Here is a 23,169-nt window from a genome sequence, read left to right as displayed (position 1 = left end):
ATGAAGACTTGTCTAATCCGTGGCCTGAGCTAGAGCATGAGCCTAAGCTTGGGCCTGAGCCAAAGTCATCAGAATCCTAAAGAAATAAACGCTTGCTGATTATAAAACTTAGTGGTTGTGTTGTACCACCATTCGAAACGCCCTGTGAATCACGTGTAACAACTATAATGCCATCAATACCCAACACAAAAGCAACAGGGCCAATGCGTGAACTTGAGGAAACAACATGTTATAAAACACACATAAACCTCATCACATAACAAAACCTTAGTATGTCAACAACAATGGAGATGCCTACACCTTTTGAACATCATCATCTGTCATAATCAGCAGCATACAACTTCATCACAATCCTTAGGAATAGAAAAACACAATTTTTCTGGATGGTACATCAGATGGGGTTTCCTGTCAAAAAAGCGGCTATTAGTCTACCACTATGAATTTTGTTTTGTTAAAATAGTATGCAGATCATAAACAATTAGCTTACGGGGATCACTTTGTGACAGTTAGGCAGTTAGGCGTTTCTCTTCAAGTATGTGCGAATTTTGATTTAGAATCCGAGTGAATGATAAATAACACTAAGGTTAGAGATAAGGAGGAGTCGTTCGAATAAAAGGATTCAAAAAGGGGGGAAGAAAACCTTATTGGCTGAAACTCGTGATCTCATCTTCACGAGTGCAATCCTCGTGTATTTACCGACCACTAAATGCTTCATGTGTACATCTCTAACACTCCCAAAACGTTCAAAGTACGCTATCCTGAAAAATTCATAAAGTGAAGACCGGTGTTACAAAAATGAAACCAAGCAACAGACACACACACACGTGAATGGTGTATGTAAAATAAAGACACTTACAAACTATGTCATGTGAAGAAGTATGACAGATGTTGTACATACATGTGCTCTGGGATCTATGTGTTGGCGGTCAGTTCGTTGATATTGAACATCGAAATAAAGAACTCTTGGGGTTTCGGTTGGGGCGACAAGGGATTTGGTTGGGTGACGGTCGAGGCATTTGATGCAATTTTCGAACCCATACCTTACCGTATACGAAACTGAACTGATGAAGTGGTAAGTCAAAACTGTTGTTAATTCACAATTTTATTTTTATGATGTATTGCTAATTATTTATTTATTTATGTGTGTAGTTAAGATGGTATACCGAGCTATGGCTGTTGGTTGATAAGAGCTTTTGGTTGCTACATATTAGCTAGGTTTTGGGCTGCTTCATATTGTTTAGTATAATATGGAACTTGTAGGATTTTGGTGGCATGTCATTTTGGTTTTTATATATATATACTTGAATGTCTAGTTCCACGTGTTGGAAACAAGATTGTTGGTTTTTAATGGATGCAATTGAAACCTGTGCCTCTATTCTATACTGAATGAATTCTGTTAAATGTCACCTCAAATTATACATCACACGGTGCATTATATATGTTATTAATTATTGTTGTAGTGTTATATATATGCTTACAAATTAGTGAGGCGAGAAAACGTACACTTGCCTGATGGAAGAACCAAGTCCCAAAGCATTTACTCGTAAGGGCGTTAATTAACAAGAGTTCACAGATGGGTTGGGAACCAAACCTGGTTTTGTAACCAGTTGGAGGTAACCTTGTTTGGACATGTCCGGTTGCAACCCTGTTTATACATTGAAACCAGTTTGAACCCCGTCAAACCTGAATCGTCGCCTATATATAATGTTTGCCGAAACCATTATTCCAGACAACATTATTACCATGCATCATCTAGTAACAAAATCAAGTTATCATCACATACTTAACCATGTGTTTTGGGAACGATTATGGGCCGGGCACAAACAATGAAATGATTGCATTTCTTCCTCGGGTTCATTCTTAATTAATTTGTGGCTACACATTGAAAAGCAGCCTCCACATTTAGTTATTTCATTTGTTAAAAGACTTTTACAAAAGTACAAAGTTATTTTTTTAGTAAACAAATGAATATCAAGATTTGGAATGAAGTGCATGTACATATTGAAATTAGTCAACTAACGGACTATTAATTTGTTGGGATAATCCAATAAGTTACACCACACTGCAACGCACTTAACAAGACCTTTAAAGAGTAAAAATGATGCATTTTGAGCTTGGAGATAATAAATATTAAAAGCTTTCTTAACAATAACAGATCCATCCATAAATATCTAATAAAGTGAACAATTGATCAAAATCTCCAGACATAACATCTAATATTTCAGTAATACCACAGATAACAAAATATCATAGGAAGGAAGGAAGCTGCAGCCATGTGGTGAACTTAGGAGCCCACATTCATCAAACACACATCATCCTCAGAAGCGGTCTCTAAATTCTGGTAATCAATGCCAAAGCAGGAGCATAGTTGGCAATAGAATGACATAAGAGGCCAGATCCATTCGTTAAATGTCTCGGGAGTAGGCGTCTTACGTGAATGAATAATTCTCATAATATCAGCAGTATAGGCAATCTTAGGCTTGTCATGAAAAGGGGTGTAGCCGGACAAGTCGTATCTAGGCCCGTCCTTTGCAAAAAAGGTGTCACAGCATGCAATAAGGGAGCTGGCATTGTCCCGGTTGCTGCAAAAGTTATTATTATTTTTTAATTAAAATCAACATTGTGCATAAAGTTGAAATAAAGGAAGAGTATGAACATACTACTCCCATCCCCTTGGCAGATGAGAGTGGAAGTAGGTACAGAAAAATTTGATTTTTTCCTCGACCGTTCTCAGATGTCTTAGTTCATTGGTAACCTGGGACCGCTTAAAACGCGTCACGATATCAGCTGCTTCCTTAACCAAGGTATATAAATGATACGGAAGGTGATCAGGTATGAACATACTACTCCCATCCCCTTGGCAGATGAGAGTGGAAGTAGGTACAGAAAAATTTGATTTTTTCCTCGACCGTTCTCAGATGTCTTAGTTCATTGGTAACCTGGGATCGCTTAAAACGCGTCACGATATCAGCTGCTTCCTTAACCAAGGTATATAAATGATACGGAAGGTGATCAGGTTCAGTCCCAGGAGAATACCAACCCATTTGGACTGGGTTGCAAGGCCTCCCCCACCGCCTCTTGCCACAAAACGTCCTCTAAACAAACAAAGCAAATAATTTCTTCGTTCAACTGTTCATTAATTCTAAACCATATAATAGTCAACGTGATTATCGATCTTGAAACATTAATCTTAGTTACATACCGTTTCCGGGGACTGTAGGCGACTGATCCCCCCACGTTGCTTATTTGCTTCTATGTGGACGCTCTCCTTCTCGTGTTGCTTATTTGCTGATGAGGCCTCGTTTCTGTTCACCAACAAGACAAATAAAATCACAACTTATAGTCATGTGAAATCAACTAACAAAGCACAAATACAAAAACGCATTGCAAAATAAGTACCAACTATTGTTCTGCATGCCATCCATGGCGCTAGTGTGAGGATGTAATGATAAATGTGGACCCAAGGCTGTGGGTTTAAAACCCTGATCACGAAAGAAAACCCGAGGATGTATATTTACACGAACAAGTTAATTGCCAAAAAAGAAAGAGTATTTACTAATTAAATGACATCTTACATGCTCCTTGGATGAAACCTTTTGACGACTCTTACATGGCTTGTTAGTTGATTAGGATGCCACGTTCCTGTTCAACAAAAACACAAAACAAAATCACGGGTAGGGTAGGCATGTAAATGAATCAATAAAACACAAACATGCTTACATGTATTTGAAATTTTGAATGAAAGCAAAATAACAAGTGCATTAGTAAAGTGGTTTACTATATTATCCTAAAAGAAACAAGAAACTTACAAAAAATCATCATCATCATCATCATCATCATCATCATCATCATCATCATTCATCATCATCATCATCATCATCATCATCATCATCATCATCTCTCATGGGAACACACGTTTTTCGCTTCTGCGAGGACAACAACACATACAATAATTAATTTCAGCAAAAAAAAAAAAAGAGTAGGATTGAAAAAGCTCAAAGCATACAAACCTTAGACCGGTGAGAACCCTCCTGGATTTTCCGTCTCTTTCGAGATGACAGGTAATATGCGAATTTATACATGCTGTTCAAAATCAAAACAAACAAACAAACAAACAAAAGAAAACTAACAAACTAACTAACTAAAAAGTGGTTAATATCCAACAATTATTATAAGTCACCATGTAATATTCACATCCTTTAAACATTCAATGATAATTCAAACTATCTCATCAAGCTGAATAAGGATTAAAGATAATAAGCAACAATCCATTAAGTATTTATTTAAGAAAACAATATCAAAACCAATGTTGCACGCGGGGAATACTAATTATCAATAATATATCTACCATAATCAACATAAATCAAAACAGTTGAAATTAGATGATATATACCTACGTGTTTTGTTTGTTGATTAGCTATTAGGGTTTTGTTAGGATTTAATTAATAATATTACTACAAAGTTACATATTGGGATTATTCCATAGAATAATTCTATTAGTAAGAGCCCACGGGCTCATTAGTTAGTTAGGGTTTTTGTTACCATTTAATTATAACTCAATCATTCAATAATAATCAAGTCGTTTTTTTTAAGGTTAGTTAGGCTTTTATTTTTATTATTGTGTGTTTTTTTCTTACATGCCGGTAATGTTGAGTGTTAACTAATTGTTTCATTCAGGAAAAGGGATTATGGTAGCGATTATTGTCTGGCGTGTGTCTTTGGATCCCGGCCCCATCCCTCACATGGTAACGGGTAATTCAGAGTTTATGTCAGATTTTATTGTTATTATTATTAATATTATTAAAACGTTGCAGTCAGTCTTTTTGGATAGCAAAACTTTTATGTTTGATTTAGTTTTCATTACAATTTTCATTCAGGGATGCTTGAGAGTAGGGAAATATGCGGTAGTAAGTACAAGAAGAAGCAGAAGAAGAACCGGTATTAATTTATATTTCCATGTTAGTTTGTTTATTTGTTTGTGTTGTTTTAATTCACATGACTAACTAACTTGTGTTGTTATTGCTGGTGAATACAACAAATTAGTAAGAGGAAGAGACCTCAGGATCTAGTAAGAACCTACACTATTTTTTAATTATACATATCAAATCTCATTGATTTGGGTCCATGAAATTTTAGAAAATTTAGCAACCGAAACAAATTAATAATAATAAAAGCTTAGGGGGTTTGGTGTTATTATTCTAATTTATTTGCTCTGTTGGTTGTTTAAGGATACGAGGAAGCTTAGCAGTAGCGATGAGCCTTTTGTTCTTTCATTGCTTGAGAGGAAAGAGATCATAAATGTAGCTCGCTCTGGGACGGTGCTTACTCGGGAGTTATGTGTCGAATACGAATGGGATGAGTATGCGATATCTTTCTATCGTAAAATGTGTACCTGCTTTGGTGTTGATACTCGGCATCTAGACTAGTAGCCTCAAGGTGTTTGATTCATGTTTTGTTTTATGATAATATTGCAAAACTGGATTTTATTTAAGACCATGTAAGGTATGTGTTATGTCGTCTGAATAACTTACTTATTTATGTTTTGAAACTAGTCTTAACATGTTGACTTTTGTTGAATCCCTTATAAAAGTTTGCTTAGATTGGTTTCTTATTTCGTTGCCTCAGTTGAGTTTGGCCCAAAATGCGAGCCATATTGTTATTAATGGCTCTCAAATCATTTTAAACCAAAATTTTGAGTGGATTGGCTGTTAAGAGCGAATGTTATATGATCATAAACTAGTTTTTAGCCCGCGTGTCACGCGGGTTTATTTTAGACATTTTTATATTGTTATGAATATTTTTTTATATGATGTGTTTAGGTATTAGTTGGAGTTTAAGTTTAGTTTATTATATATATATATATATATATTCTTGTATGAATATAGCTTAGATATTCTCTAAGAAAGACAGTTTTAAACTTGAAAATTAAGAAACCAAGACCATGCTACTAAATCATATATTATTATTTAAGTAATTAACAAAAGCATGCTATGGGCCTGATTAAGGTTGTGAAGTTACATGATTTTCGTGTTTATAGCTTCATGCAAGTGACATTACTAACTATCAATTTGTTTATGTAATTCTGTATGCATGAATGAAAGATTAGGGAAGATTTAGAAGAAAATTGTGTTTTTATCTCACATTCGTGGGTTAAGAATGGAGCATTTGCTAAATTCAACTTTGGCAAGTTAGATGGTGATCTTAGATCCTAAATTCAACACGAGTAGCACGATTGTATCTCGGTTTGAATTTAGATTGCCCTATGAACTAACTCGAGTGGTGTGTTTGTATCTCAAGTTACTCAAAATTACTCACAGTCTATCCAACCCTGTGCGTTCATTTGGTGGTGAATCTGTATCCAATGAATCGTGATTCTATCTTTAGTTTTAAAAAGTTTGTTTTGAACCAGTGTTGTCCGGGCCTCTGTATATCAATAAATATAAACAAATGTTGCAGAGCCTGACATACAAGAAGTAAAGAGTGATGTGTTTCATTTCTAGTAGATATCTTCCATGGATCACCTTCTCAAGCAATCTTGTGCTTCTTCTAGGACCAGAATCAGAGAACGAACAATCTTGTTTTTTTTAGAACAACTTCTCTTTATGTGTTTAGGCCACCACACAATCTTGCTGATATCTGGAGAAAAGATAGAACATATTAAATTTCTAATAAATATTTGATATAATTAGAGCTCCAAGTAGAGTACGTAAGTTAACAACCTTTATTGGCTTGCACTCATCCACAAATTTTATTTTAGAAGGTTAAATGGTAGATTTCATAAATGATCTTGGGGGATACATTAGCACCAACAGAAGTCGAGCTTGAACTAATATTGCCTCTTATTTACACCATTAATCTGCTTAATGTGATATTTTTGCCTGCAAATAGTTGGGTGTTGCACTATCCCAAGACCATAACATTGTTTTGTTGTAAACGCCTTAGCGGATATATACAATTTTTTGCCAGTTAGTTGACCGACCCAGTTTCTGCCAGTTAGTTAGTTGACTGAACCATTGAAAAAGATTTATTCTTTAATAAAACAGTACTTAAAAAATGTTTTTATTACCATTCTAATTTGCTTTTTTTTCTAAATTTTTGTTTGTATATTATGTGTATATATACATATACATACATATATATTACTATTGTTGTGTATATACGTTATAACATAAACAAATTTCACTTTATTAGTGAGTGGTAAACCATTGAGTTGGTTAAAGTTATTATTATTATTTTTTTGACATTATGAAACCATAGAAGGCCTCAAAGTATCATTGAGTTGGTTAAAGTTATAGATCCATGAGAAAATATGATTTTAACTTCAACCAACTCATTAGCAAATGAGTGCAAGGTATGATCAAGCAAAAAACACAGACGAAGTAGTGCGTTTTCGACGACACGACATAATGCAATAAAATAAATCAAATTAGTACCTACACATTTGCTAAAATAAACCAAACCATAACAACAGATGCAAAAGACTATAGACCATATACAGCAATAAAAAAATAAAAAAAGCAAACTGACCTTAACATCAGCTCCTAGCAAAAACAGCAAAATCCTTAATGTGATGAAAGAAATAAACTTATTACCAAACATACGAACCTAACAAACAACTATAAATATGCAGCGAGTAAAAGAAAAAACAATGTCAATCTACTGGATCAACCGCATGTTTAAGACAAAGGAAAACAAAAGTTTGCACCAAATATTCACCATTCAAAACAAACAAATGCAAGCAATAAAAAGAAACACAATCACATTATGTGAACCAAATAAAAAAAGAACTTAAGACTCCGTAAAACAAATAATTTCACTTTATAAGTCAAAATCATGTTTTCACTTGAATCTCTATTGAACAGCAACATCTATTTAACAATTTAAAGCCTCAAATCATATGGCAAATGGCACTCAACAATGTAGAACACAAACAGTAATGTGTTAAGACCAATCAATTACAAACAGAAAAAAAAAACACCTAAAGCTGACTGATTCATATTTGCCCTTAGTTTAATAAAATAACTAATAACATAAAATGAATAAATAATTTAAAAATATACATGTGAACTCCCAAAATAACAAAATATAACTACCCTTTTTATTTGAGTCTGGAGGGATACTTTGCTTCCAAGTAGAGGTACACACTAAAACTGGTTTACCAAACTGAAACTACAACCCGAACCAATATGTAGGTTCGTGACTGGTTTGTAATTTTCACCACCGAAACTGGTTAATCAAACTGAAACCAATCAAAACTTGTTAAAAAAACAATCGTAAATAAATCAAGAAACCAGTTTCATCGCGAATCAAAACCGATCACAAACTGGTTTTGATTTTTTTGTTGACCAACCAAACCAGTTTAGGGTATGAAATTGGTGTGTACCTCACAAATCACAAATTAGTTGATGGAAATTGTTCATCTCAATCAACACTACAATATGGCAAACTGATATAATTCAATTCATACGCATATAGAATTATAGATCATGTACTTCGAAATTGAAATTATAATTATAGCTTATTAAGTTAAAGATTTGAACTGATTACAATCCTCAAGTCCAATAACCGGTTTTCTCCGATCTCCATCAAGTGCAATAAATATCTATAGATTCCGGATGTAACGTCGAGATTAAAACAGTAATCATAAATGAAATTACCAGGTCCTATTAAACGTGCAAATTGGTAAATCGAACATGATGTTAGTTGAATTTATGACATCACTTAAATACCAATTATTCAGCATTCAAATAAAAGTCATGTTCAATAGCAGTATCAAACTATTAACATAGCATACAAATTGGTGAGCCTCTTAATCTTACTGATATATACATAATTCTAGATTCTAGATATACAACACGTTATTATGCTCAAAAGTGCAAAGTTATTATGTGTTCGAGAAAATTGGTCCTACCACAACATTATGTCAAATACTACGAACAAAAGAATTAGGGATGTTTACCTCTGTTGCGTTTAATAGTTGATATTAGTGACGCCAGAATCTGTTTCAGCCTAGGGTTCTCAATTTGACTGATTTGTTCGATTTTAAACAATCAATTTAGGATTCAATCGTGACATAGGAAATCTTAATCAACGATACTAATTGATAAAGAAAATGGGAATTAAGAGGAGAATCCATAACAAAGACGAACCTCGAATATGCTATGTGATTATATAGATAGTTAGATATTATTTAAATTTAATATATTAATTATGTTTATCTTTTATTTAATTTCTTTATTGTATTATAGTTAGGTTTCCTTATTACTTATATTTTCCTATTTTTATGTATTTGTTTTCCTATATATCGTGAAATAATAAGAAAAATAATCAGAAAATTTGTCTCAAGTTTGGTTTATTTTCTCTCTTGTTCTTGGAGTGTAACCCACTCTACGGGTCTATCGGGAGATTAACCATCTCGAATCGGTCTATATCAGAATGTTTGTTCATAACCGAACCTATTATTGCTAATCCAGTCAACTCGGTTAGTCTTAACATCTCGAAAAACTTAATGCACACACATATAAGAGATTAGGTTAATAACCGAACCAGTTAACCAAAACAATCGGTTGTTTAAAAAAATCAATTAACTCAATAAATTTTAGAATTGCAAAATATAAAATCGTTAAAAAATAGAGAAAATCATGAATACATTTTAACTTTTATTCTATACATATTTGGGCATAAAAATTACAAAAAAAATAAAATAAACAAATATAAGTCTAAGACAGTTTCCCCATATAAAAAAAGTGTTCATTGAGTTGAGCTGCTAGATTGCTTGTTATCAAGTTACCATGTTTATTCTCAAATGAACTTTAAAATTGGCTGAGTTAAAACATGACACTATTTAAAAGTGTATTGGGGTTAGGATCAATGTATTTGACATGAATAAATATATTGGTAAAGGTCGAGTTCACCTATTTGACCTAAACCTTTAATATATTAACCTGACATGATTAACACTCATAAATATTATATAATAATATAATTTTCTTATAAGCCTGCTTGGACTCGATCTGCCCATATTAAGGTACGTTTATTTACAACACTCTTTAGTGCAACCTTTAATATCGTTGAGATCAAAAGAGTAATCACAATGCAAAATAATATTACCAATAACAATAACATAGGGGTGTGTATAGATCGGTTTTGATCAGCCATGGAACTCAAAACAAAGATATCGATTAGAATTCAACCCTTTTAATTGATTCTATCTATTTGACCTGCTACGGATTAAACGATTAGCAATCGCTTTTACCAAAACATAAGCATACATGACATTCGAAATTGTGCATGCATCAATGACACCATCAACATTTATAGGATTGGCCCAGTGGAGCATTCATTGTGTTGCCATGTGAGGAAATGAACATTTGGTCATTCTTCTTAACCGCCGGCTATCGCTACTACATTTTCGGGCTGTCGGGTTAGAGCTTTTGGACTCAAAACATGTAAGTTTGGTGTGTGGTATTTTGACTACATGATATCTAGGCAATATATAATGTTGAAAAAATATGAGAATATTTAAAAGTAGTTCCATCTTATTTGAATCAATATATAATGTAGTTGCATCTTACTTCAATCAATAAAAAAATGTTTTCTTGGGCAGTTTCTATACCTAAATCTTTATAAATTTAATGTTTTTGTATTACAATGTGTGTTTTCCAAATTGGATTTCTTAGTTTAAGTTAAATGTTTGCTAATTAACTTACTGTTACTTCTTACTCCGTAATCTGTATTACATTACGGAACTGATGCTTTTGGTTCAAGTTGAAGACCTTTTTTATCCAAAAAGGATATCGGACATTTGTCTTTCTACCTTTGTTGTTTCAGTACTTGTGTTATGTTTAGCTAAAAGATTTAATGTAGATTAAAACCCATATACATATTTTGTAAAAACAAGCGATACCCGCCACGAAGCGCGGGGAGTATTTCCCGGTTACTTTGTAAACGATGGATGTACTAGGCCTCCTAACTAAATAAACTTCTGTAAAACACAACCGCTTATACCTTGAGCTACCAACCATGTAAACACGCAAAGCAAAATGCCTAACATAATATTTACCTAACGCCTAGATCAAGAAAGAAACCAAACGGTTTTGCAACAACGGCTGGTTATTGTTATTGCTGATTTGACATAAACTAATCCATTTTTTTTCATGGTAAGCTGTAGCATGTGAGATTAACTAAAAAAATTTATAACACCTTACGAGTCCATCCAACATTTTTGTTTTATACTACTAGTTTTCTAATGGGTTCAATTTCAAAATATTTATCGGTTCGTTTAGATTTTTTTGGTACCATACGTAAAATATAATACAGAAAGAAAAAAAAAAGGTTCTCTTGATCCCAAAACTCGAATTGACTGTGAAACTGGTAATTCGGTTTGCCAAGTTTCCCTTTAGCTTTTTTCATGTTATTTATGGCTCTTAAATCATTTTAAACCAAAATTTTGAGTGGCTAGGTTGTTAAGAGCGAATGCTTGGGTCAGGGTCAACGTGTTTGTCATAAGTAAATATATTGATAACGTTAGGGTTCACCTATTCAACCCAAAACCTTAAACACGATTAATACTCCTAGATACTATATACACATATATCTATACTATATATGTAATACACCAAATAATGGCAAATTAAGACACATTGGTTTTAAGGGATTCACAAATTAATTAACATATGGTACAACCTTTAATGCATCTAGGATAAGGGCAAACTTGTCAACAACTAAAAGAGGTTATTAAATAGTTACAACATTGACCCCTTCACTGTAAGGCCCCGTCACCGGTAGCCCTACTTTCGTGTTGGATTTACTCATAAACGCAGTTCTAAATATCAGAGTTAATTAAAATATTCGCGGAATATAAAAGCTTTCATAAAACATTTCATAACAAAACACCTCTTGTCTTAAAACAACATCTTGTCTTTCAAAATAAACAAAACATTAAACTTAAACGTCTTGAGTCTTCCGATGCCAGCCCCTTATTCAGTGCCACGTGTCTCCTCAAGTGAGCTGCCTCATCCTACTCACCTGCGTGCACACTAAAAGTCAGCTACGCTGAGTGAGTTCTAGTTAATCACATAATCATACAATACCTTCTTACATTTCATACTTAACCTCTTAACTTTCTTACATACACACGTAAGTGCATATACTTTCATTCTTACCTTCATACTTCCTTTACATACATAATCATACGTTTTAAAGAGTCTTTCGCCCTATAACCTCACAGATATTATAAGGGTCTGGTCCCTAACATCACAGATATTATAATGGTCTGGTCCCTAACATCACAGATATTATTAGGGTCTGGTCCCTAACATCACAGATATTATTAGGGTCTGGTCCCTAACATCGCAGATATTATTAGGGTCTCGTCCCTTTGTTTCGTGTAACTGTACCGTACCTGTTCATACATACTTTCCTTGACAATACGTGCAATCTCCAAAGAGCGTTCACGCACCATCATCATAAAATACATACATACATTATGCATACATCATATATTCATACATACATCCTATCTTTCATCATACTTATCAATCATATCTTAACTACCACTTGACGGTACATGCAATATCCGAAGATCGTTCACGCACCGTCAAACAATCATCATACATAAATCATACAAGGCATACACTTACCACTTAAGATAAGTGTATTAACTATCACATCGAGTATGCACACAGCCCTGAAAACATAAAAAGGAAGTGGGGCTAGAAACTCACCTCAATGCGGTTGCGTTCACCGTTTACGGTTATTCCCTTCTTGAGCTGTGCACGACTAACTGTATAATAATTATACGTTTCAGTAAACTATCACTACACATATCGTCTTTCTAGTTTAATCATTACCCTCAACGAACGGGGGTCCGGGGGCAGCGCCCCTGGCAGTAGGGTTCTAGGGGCGGCAGCCCCTAGCGAGGTCCAAGGGGCAGAGCCCCTGGCTGGGGTCGAGCTACTTAAAAGTTCAAGGGCCTAATTGTAATTAAATCATTCTTTTCTAAGTTTAGGGACTGTTCTGTCATTCTTTCAAAGTTCTGATTCGTTAAGATGCTCTTTAGCGAATTGATATTCATTCGTTACTTCTGTCCTTCATAACGAACTGGCTAATTTGTTACTTCATAACGAATTGGAACCTTTAACGAACTGGACGAACCAGTCCATGTAGCGAACCAGTCCAAGTAGCGAATTGGACCTTCTAATTCGTTATCTACTTTAACGAACTGGTCATAACGAATCAAGGGTGATTCGTCACCCCTTTCCCTTAACGAATTGAACACGAACTGTAATCAGTTCACTATGTTCCCATGGACGAACTAGCTAGAGAATCACCTTTAATTCGCTATATTCTTGTAGCGAACTAGGGTTAGGTCAGGAATGTCAGAACATTCCCTGACATTCCCCCTTAACCTCTTACCACTTTCCGGCGCCGTTATTGTCGGAAAGCCGCCGGAAAAACGCGATTTCACCGGAAAAAACGGGTTTTAGCTCGTTTTTCACCGTTTTTCGTCCCGTTCAATCCAGATCTGAGCTAGGTGACTCCTAAGCTCATCATAGGTTCGGTTTATACCCGAATCCACTCGGATCTCGTGACTTAAACGGTTTAACGGTGTCGGCTCGTCGTTTCATGATTATATCTAACGGATTTAAGCTCAAACAATAAAATACTATCATTACCTCGGGTCGGTTCTCGGTTTCCTTCTTGATATCGGTTTAGAGAGAGAGAGAACTAGAGAGAGAATCTTAAGTGTGTGTTTTGGATGGTGTAAGGGATATGTGTAAATGAATTAAATGGAGGATTAAGGGTATATATATTTTTTATCATGGGCTTAAGCCCATGGTCTTTCCTTCATTCCTCCATAACCCAAGTCCATAACCCATATCTATTTACCCAACACAAGTCCATCTCGTATTCTATTCAACTAAACCGATAACGACCCGCTATAAAATAAACGAACTTTATTTTATTAATATAACCGAAAGTAGGATGTTACATTCACTTTGCTTAACTTTTGTAAATTTAAAAAATAGTTACAACTATGATCCTTGATCTTTCACTCTTATATGATTTTTATTTTCATTTTTAACTCAACCCCCATCATTATTTTTAACTATTAATAACTTCTTCATGTGCTAATATTTTTTTAAAGAAATTATATCATAAAAACGAGCATGTTTTTATCTTTAATTTGAGTATCATATTGTTATAGTTTTTTCATTTAAAAATATCATTTTACATAGGGACGTTTGCTGTTTGGTTTTAATGGATTTTAAATTAAACCGTGGGTCAAACCGGTTACTGGGTCAAACCATTAGTAACCGGTTTTTGTCTTCGAAAGCCAAAACGAACCTTTTTAAAATTGAAAACGACCGGCCAAAAGTTAATGAAAAAAATCAATGGTGAAATCAAACCAATGACCGGTTTGAACGTTTTTCGGTTTCAAATCAAACAACGAACATCCATAAACTTGTTACATAATTACAAATGTATATGTTTCCCGCTGCATCGCGTGGGCACCCGTCTAGTAATTTAATAAAGGGGTAGTTTAATATAATAGTAACTAAGTTTCAAAAGTGTTACAATTAGGTCTATTAGCTTTACAAAGTGTTTTAATTAAGTCATTCAACTTTCATATTTTATTAAATTAAAGATTTTAAAATGTTTTTTAGCGTTTTTCTTTTTTTGTTTCACATAGGAAATCTTTTTATTTTTTTATGTTGACGTCGAGTGGCGACAGGGATCTTATTTTTTATTTTTAAATTTCAATATAATTAACGGTTTTTAAAGTTTTTTTAAATTTAACTACATATATTGCAAATTTTGACCCCCACATCTTAACCTCCATTTATATCATGACGCACAAAAAAACGGCAAGACTTGATTTGAAGATTTAGTGGCCTGATTTAGGGAAAAATTGAATGAGTGATATAGTTGGAACTCTTTTAAAACTTGGTTACTATTCTATGAGATATTCCCTTTAATAAACCTCCATCCATGAACTTGATCCACCCATATCAAGGTTGGTTGAAACTTGAATGTCACTTGAGATCCAATGGCTAATCACAATGCAAATTAATATTATCTATAATTGTAACTTAGGGGTGCGCAGAAGTTGATTTTGCTCAGTTTTGGCTGTAGGTTCATGGGTGGTGGTTCATCTTGCTTATGGTTCAAATTACTTTTTTTTGAAAGATATGGTTCAAATTACTAAATAATGATTTTGATTTTAAAAGAGAAAAGGCTCACTTATTTGTTGGAAGGCTTGAAGCTAAGCTGGGGGCTTTAGCACGAGCAGCCTTATCCCCTTTATAAGATGTGAGGCTCGGCTCAACTTTATTAGATATTAGCATATTTGGCATGTATATCGATTTATTAGAGAAGAATATTTGTTTGTTAGGTATATCCCTAAATAGATGGGATATCTCTTGTATATATGTAATTGGTCTTTGACATAATGAGGCAACGAAATATACCTTCTTTCATGGTATCATCAGCCTAAACCTACCGCCGCCATCCCTCTCCTCCTTCATCTGTCGTCGGCGGTAACCCACCCTCATTCGATCCTTTCTCTATCACCTCTGTAATGGATTCCAAACTTCACCCGCTATCACCGTTTCTAACATCAAACACGCCGTCCCTATCACCCTCGACAACGAGACCGGCCAATACACTTCGCGGTCGGAACTGTTCAAGATAAACTGTCGAGCGTATCAAGTCTCCGATCACCTTCTACCAAAACCCATCCCTGCCACCACCACCTCATCCTCGGAAAAACGGACTGCCGAGGAAATCGAGGCCGCCCTTGCTGCTGCTGACCTTTGGGATCGGTTGGATGCCATAGTCCTCTAATGGATCTATGGCACCATCTCCCTTGACCTTCTCAACACAATTCTTAAACCGAACACAACTGCCCGTGAAGCTTGGACCACACTCGAGACCTTATTCCAAGACAACAAATCCTCAAGAGCCATATACCTCACTCAGAAACTAAATAACACCTGTCTCGATAATTTTGAAAACATGGCTGCCTATTGCCAGGAGGTCAAGGTCATATGCGATCAACTCGCTAACGTGGAGGCACCCCTCACGGATGAAAAGATGGTATAACAACTCGTCACCGGGTTAAACGAGCAATACGAAGGGATTGCTATGTTGATCTCGAATCTTCAACCACTTCCCTCGTTTCACGTGGCACGCTTCAAACTTATGCGTGAGTATGATCGAAAGACCAACATGACCCTTCATGCATCACAGACCGCGGGAACCGCACTTCACGCCGCAACCTCTCAAAAAGCCGAGACCCAAACCATCAAGTCGACCAGCGATTCACCTCTGACTCACAAACTGACCGTGGCAGAGGCTAGGGCAGGTCCCGAGGACGCGGCCGTGGCCGATATGGCGGTCGTGGCCCACCCAGACGCAACCACCAACAGCAGCCCCAACAACCGTTTTCTTCGGTTCAAGGGCAGTGGGTTTTCCAGCCCTCGTGGGGACACGGTTCACATACAAATCAATGGTCTGCTCAACCACCGTGCCCATACCCAACCACCCCTCGGTCCACTGATAGTCAAACTCCGGGTATTCTCGGCCCACGACCTAATCTGGCGTATGCGGCTGGTTATGCCCAGACCGACATTGAACAGGCTCTATATACAATGTCACTCAACCCACCGGATACTCCATGGGCTATGGATAGCGGAGCAACCACCCATATGACCACCCAACCAGGTAACTTCACGTCTTACTTTAATAAGGGCCCTCATCGTAATATTATCGTTGGAAACGGAACTACTGTTCCGATTCTTGGACAAGGCAATCAAACTTTACCCCCACCATTTCAGCCCCTTAAATTAACCAATGTCCTCTACGCCCCTAATTTAATCCATAATCTCTTATCTGTTAGACGTTTAGTCACAGACAATTGGGTTTCTATTGAATTTGACCCTTTTGGTTTTTCTGTGAAGGACCTCAAGACGCGGACCCCTATCCTTCGATGCAACAGTACCGGTGATTTGTATCTTCTGACGCCACAAATGCTATCGAAAAATCAAGTCTCCATCAGCAAATGTGGCGATCTCACAAACACTGTGGCATCAACGTCTTGTTCACCCGGGCTCATGTCCTTTGCAGTCTCTCAAGAAGTCCTCATTTATTTCCTTTTCTAAGTCCAATAAACGTGTCTGCGAACAGTGTGTTTTTGGGAAAAGTGTGAAACTCCCTTTTATTAGTTCTTGTAATCGCACTTGTTTACCTTTTGAGATTATTCACAGTGACTTTTGGACCTCACCAATCTTGAGTTCCGGGGGTCACCGCTACTATGTTCTATTTATTGATGATTTTTCTGATTTTATATGGACATTCCCAATCAGTAGAAAATCACAAGTTTTCTCAATATTTCAAAAATTTTATAACCTAATTAACACATAGTTCGGCAAACGCATTAAACAATTACAATGCGACAATGGCAAAGAATATATAAATAATCAATTTCACCAATTCTTTAACCAACATGGTATGACGTTCCGTATATCGTGCCCTCATACATCCTCACAAAATGGTAAAGCGGAACGCGAAATCCGCACCATCAACAACATGGTTCGCACCCTTCTTGCACAATCCAACCTACCCCAACACTTATTGGCACTATGCCCTTGAAACCGCCACCTATCTCCTAAACATCCTACCAAATATACCAAATAACCTTAACAACCCCACCAATGTTCTATACAACCGTCAACCATCTTATACTCATCTTCGGGTGTTTGGATGCCTTTGCTACCCTCTCAAACCATCCACCACAATACACAAACTTGAATACCGGTCGAACGCATGTGTATTTCTTGGGTATCCACCCAACCATCGCGGATACCGATGTTTTGATCTCAAAACCCGTCAAATGATTACGTCCCGACATTTAATCTTTGACAAAGCCACCTTCCCCTATGGCAACACTCCACACCCGACACCCGACCCGTATACCTTTCTGTTTGAACCGCCTCACCCTACCCTCTGGTCAAGCATCCAAGACACTTCTCACACATCATCTTCTCAACCCCCACTCAATGCTACACCGGCCAATATGTCTACCCCACCCATCACCCCGATACACAACACTACACCCAACATCCCCTCTAGCACACCGCCATCCACCAATCACAATTCACCCCGAACCCCAGTTCACACTTCAAACGAACCGATTCCACAACACTACGAACCTTGTTCGGTTACTACCTCCCCGCCCATTCTTACTTACTCTCGTCGCTCAAAACCCGTTACCACTCCCACCCACACCGTACCCAGCCAACCCATGCCACCAACCTCACCACCACCTCCTACGCCCCCCTTCCTACTCGCACCATGCGCACGCGAGCAATGGATGGGATCTCAAAGCCGAAACCCCATTTCAACCTTCACACCACACACGTCGAACCGATACCCAAATCGCCTAAAACTGCCTTGTCCACACCGGTATGGCGAAACGCTATGCACAACGAGTACGATGCCCTTATTAAAAATGAGACGTGGGAGTTAGTCCCACGCCAACCAAATATGAATATCATTCGATGCATGTGGTTATTCAGGCATATGTTAAGATCTGACGGGTCATTGGAGCGCTATAAAGCGCGTTTGGTGTGTGATGGTCGTAGTCAGCAAGTTGGTATTGATTGTGGTGAAACATTTAGCCCTGTTGTCAAACCGACTACTATTCGCACAGTCCTTTCCGTTGCTTTATCTCAGTCATGGGCGGTGCATCAACTTGATGTCACCAATGTTTTTCTTCATGGGAACTTAAACGAGACGGTCTACATGCACCAACCTATGGGTTTTCGAGATAACAGGTTTCCAGATCATGTTTGCTTGCTTAAAAAGTCACTATACGGACTGAAACAGGCCCCTCGAGCTTGGTATCAACGGTTTACCAAATTTGTTCTCTCCTTGGGATTCAAACAAAGCAGAAGCGACAACTCGCTTTTTATTTACCATCACGGTTCCGAAACCGCATATTTGTTACTATATGTGGACGACATCATTCTCACGACATCGTCTGAGAAACTCCGTCTAAACCTGATGAATCATCTGAGTTCAGAATTTGCGATGAAAGATTTGGGACCGCTAAGTTATTTTTTGGGGATATCGGTAACACGAACATGTGACAAAATGTTCTTGTCACAGCAGAATTATGCGCAAGACATTATAAATCGAGTCGGCATGACTTCTTGCAAACCGGTTGCAACCCCGGTTGACACTAAAGGAAAGCTTCCGGCAAGCGGACCAGAGTTTGAAGACACGTCTCTCTACAGAAGCTTGGCAGGAGCCCTCCAATATCTCACCTTTACGAGACCGGACATCTCTTACGCGGTTCAACAGGTTTTCATGCATATGCATTCCCCGCGTCTTCCGCATTAGGATAGCTTGAAACTTATTATACGATATCTTTGGGGCACTTCTCATCTCGGGCTCACTCTTGGACAGCTAACTTCGACCTCTTTACGGGCCTACACTGATGCCGACTGGGCAGGGTGTCTGGACACTCGTCGGTCCACGTCGGGATATTGCGTATACTTCTGCAACAACTTGCTAGCTTGGTCCTCAAAACGCCAATCAACCATCTCCCGATCCAGTGCCGAAGCCGAATACCGAGGTATTGCAAATGTAGTTGCCGAAATCTGCTGGATTCGAAACCTCCTTCTGGAACTACATAGACCTGTTACACAGGCTTCTTTGGTGTATTGTGATAACATGAGTTTCATTTATTTATCGGGTAACCCAGTGCAACATCAACGAACAAAACACATTGAACTTGACATTCACTTTGTTCGTGAACAAGTTCAACGGGGTCTCGTACGCGTTCTACACGTCCCATCCCGTTATCAAATTGCTGACATATTTACGAAGGGTCTTCCGAAAGTTTTATTTGAAGATTTTCGTACCAGTCTCAGCCTTCGTGAACCTCCAGCTTCGACTGTGGGGGTCTATTAGATATTAGTATATTTGGCATGTATATCGATTTATTAGAGAAGAGTATTTGTTTGTTAGGTATATCCCTAAATTCCCATCTCTTGTATATATGTAACTGGTCTTTGAAATAATGAGGCAACGATATATACCTTCTTTCAAACTTGATAAACAAAATAATAACCATCATAGGCTCGATGAATCAGCCCAAGCGAAATTATGTGCTAACATCAATAACCCAAGGTGTTAGTGCTCCTAAGCAACCATCGTTAACCTTAAAGTAGCAATCAACGACCCTAAAGTAGCAATCAATGACCCTAGTTGACCAAAATTCACTTTAACTTGTCAATATTGATCATATCAACCTTAATTGAGGACCAATGACCCAAAATGACCATCAAAGTTGACCAACATTGATCATAAATGTATATTGCTTTTATTGACTCTAACCAACCATCATTAATCGTAACGGACTATTATTATTTTGGAAAACTATACCCGATTAACAAAAATCATCAACACGTCTATCAAAGTACGATCCAATAAGTCACACCACGGGCAATGAGATTAATCAAATATGTGACTGATACGTGCCTAACTGCATGTCCACAATCCTGCGTAGCTAACATGCACATTCACAACGTGGCCCTATATTAACCAATTTATTTAACTTCCATGTTTACATATTTCCTTATTATTAGTAGTAATGGTTTAGTGGTAGTTTATTTTATTTTTCTTGTAAGCCTATAAAATGGCATCATTGTTGAGTTAGAAGAAGGGAAGAAAAATGTTGCAAAGTTAGTTTTGTTCTTCTCTTATTTCTTTGGAGCTTGATCCACTCAGGAACATAGTTTGCTATAGAATGTCATACGAGGCCAGTTCCATTCCATAAATGTCTCGGGAGTAGGCGTCTTCCGTGAGTGAACAATACTCATAATTTCAGCAGTATAGCTACTCTCAAGCTTGTCTCGAAAAGGGGTGTAGCCGGACAAGTCGTATCTAGGCCCTTCCTTTGCAAAAAAGGTGTCGTAGCCGGCGATAAGGGAGCCGGGATTGTCCTGCTTGCTGCAAAAACAAATATAAAAAAAAAATCTAAATCAACATTGTGAGGCATAAAGTTGAAAACAGTAACAAGGGGAGATTAATTAAGAACATACTACTTCCAGCCCCTTGGCAGATGACAATTGAAGTAGATAAAGAAAAATTTAATTTTTCGCTCGACTGTTTGCAAATCTCGCAAATCATCGGTAATCTGGGATCGCTCATAGCGCGCCAAGATATCAACTACTTCCTTGATCAACGTATATAAATGATTTGGAATGTGATCAGGTTCAGTCCCAGGAGAATAACAACCCATTTGGACCGGATCCCTCTGCTTCCACCCCGGCCCACACTTCCGACAACAACTTCTCTAAACAAACGAAGCAAATAATTAAGTTAGAATAAGAACAATAACATACGTTAATTAAGTTTCGATTAGTTTCTAGCCAACACAACAAAGTCCAATGGCCTCTAATATGATATCGACTTAAATTTCATAATTAAAGATTAACTATGTCAAAGATGCATACAATTAATACACCACATGCTAGCAAGCTATAATTACTCACCAAAAAACCACAACTTAATGTTTTTTTTTGTACAAAATAAGCTTAACTTAGTGTTTAGTTTAGCTTTTTAAGCTTATGCTTATTAGCTTATATTGGCTAATGTGAAGAAGTTTGTTTGAAGATGGTTTTTTAGCTTACTTGAATAAGCTTATTTGTGTAAGTAAATAAGCATAAGCCAAGAATTAAAAGCTAGGCTAAACACCACCCAAGTTGTTATCAATTCTAAACCATTTATTAGTCAATGTGATTACCAATTTTAAAACATAAGTTTACATACATTTTCCAGGTACTCTAGGCGACTCATCCCCTCATATTGTTTATTTGCTTCTACGCGACTCCTCTCCTTGTTTTGCTTATTTGCTTCTATGCGACTCCTCTCCTCGTTTTGCTTATTTGCTTCTCTGCGACTCCTCTCCTCGTTTTGCTTATTTGTTTCTATGTGATTCCTCACCTCGTGTGGCTTATTTGTCGATGACGTCTTGTTACTGTTCACCAACAAGACAGATAAAGTCACAACTTACCATAGTCTTGTGAAACCAACCAACCATAAAAACACAAATACAAACATGCATTGCAAAATAAGTACCGGCTCTTCCTGTGCATGTGATCACGACTGCCCTGCTTACCAAAGAAAAGGCCATGATATATCTATGAGAACAAGTTAATTACCGAAAAAGAGTGTATTCACACATGTTATTGATATATACATTTAGTTAGGTGGGTGTGGATAACAACATTCTTATTGTTAGATTTCTGATTAGTTGTACATTATATAAAGATACAATATTGATTTAAAGTAAACCTTAGAAACAAATACTACTAGGTTTAGTGGTTGTTGTCATTGATTTTGTTATCAATTCACTAACTAATGTGATCGAACACCAATTTTGATATATAATAGTAGGTGTTCTTACACGCTCCTTTGATGAAATCTTTTGACTCCCCGTACATGGCTTGTTAGTTGACGATGCCCTGTTACTGTAAGACAAAAACACAAAACAAGTCACAACTAGACATGTAAATCAATCAATTAAACACAAACGCAAACATGCATTTGAATGGAAGCAAAGCATATAAGTATATATATGCATTTGAGGTGGCTTACTTATTTGTTGGGGGTTAAAGCTAAGTTTGGGGCTTTAGCATGAACAACCTCTATCCTCTTTATTAGATGCAAGGTTTGTTTTCATTACACGTTCACAACCTCTTCATACACTCTGAATAGCTCTGATATGAATGAGAATTGAGCTTATACCGGACACGTTTCTTGTTATACACTTAAATTTATCGCCATTGACCCATTATACTTTATAACTTCCCACTTGCTAAATGAAATGATACAACTGAATGGACAATACTCAGCAGAATTATTGCTTAAGTTGAAAAAAATCAATAGTCGAAAACTGGAATAAGTAAGACTTTAAAGTGTGTACATATATGTTTCTTAAGCCAAGCCCACTAGTTTTGATCATCTTCAAGTGTTTCGAAAATATGTAACAATAGGGCACGACACCATCGCACATAAAATGACTTAGAAGACAAGTTCGGTTCGGTTAATCGATTATTATAACACAACCCATCAACTTTGGTTGTGATTAGTAAA

General features: G+C 36.7%; 1 long non-coding RNA gene across 1 annotated transcript; it reads right to left on the bottom strand.

Annotated features, from left to right (window-relative positions):
- Window positions 1-2,002: 2,002 nt before the first annotated feature.
- Window positions 2,003-22,071, bottom strand: LOC143577859 (uncharacterized). The gene is made up of 4 exons (XR_013143183.1): window positions 21,975-22,071; window positions 21,844-21,893; window positions 21,114-21,367; window positions 2,003-2,582 (listed from the first exon to the last, which is right to left on the bottom strand). It is a non-coding gene; the product is annotated as an uncharacterized LOC143577859 (long non-coding RNA).
- Between the last annotated feature and the right edge of the window lie 1,098 nt (window positions 22,072-23,169).

Source organism: Bidens hawaiensis, unplaced genomic scaffold (genome assembly GCF_021521415.1).
Source record: "Bidens hawaiensis isolate Kalapana, Puna unplaced genomic scaffold, B.hawaiensis_p1.1 tig00028841_1, whole genome shotgun sequence".
Lineage (NCBI taxonomy): Eukaryota > Viridiplantae > Streptophyta > Magnoliopsida > Asterales > Asteraceae > Bidens > Bidens hawaiensis.
This window is presented reverse-complemented; position numbering and strand designations above follow the sequence as displayed.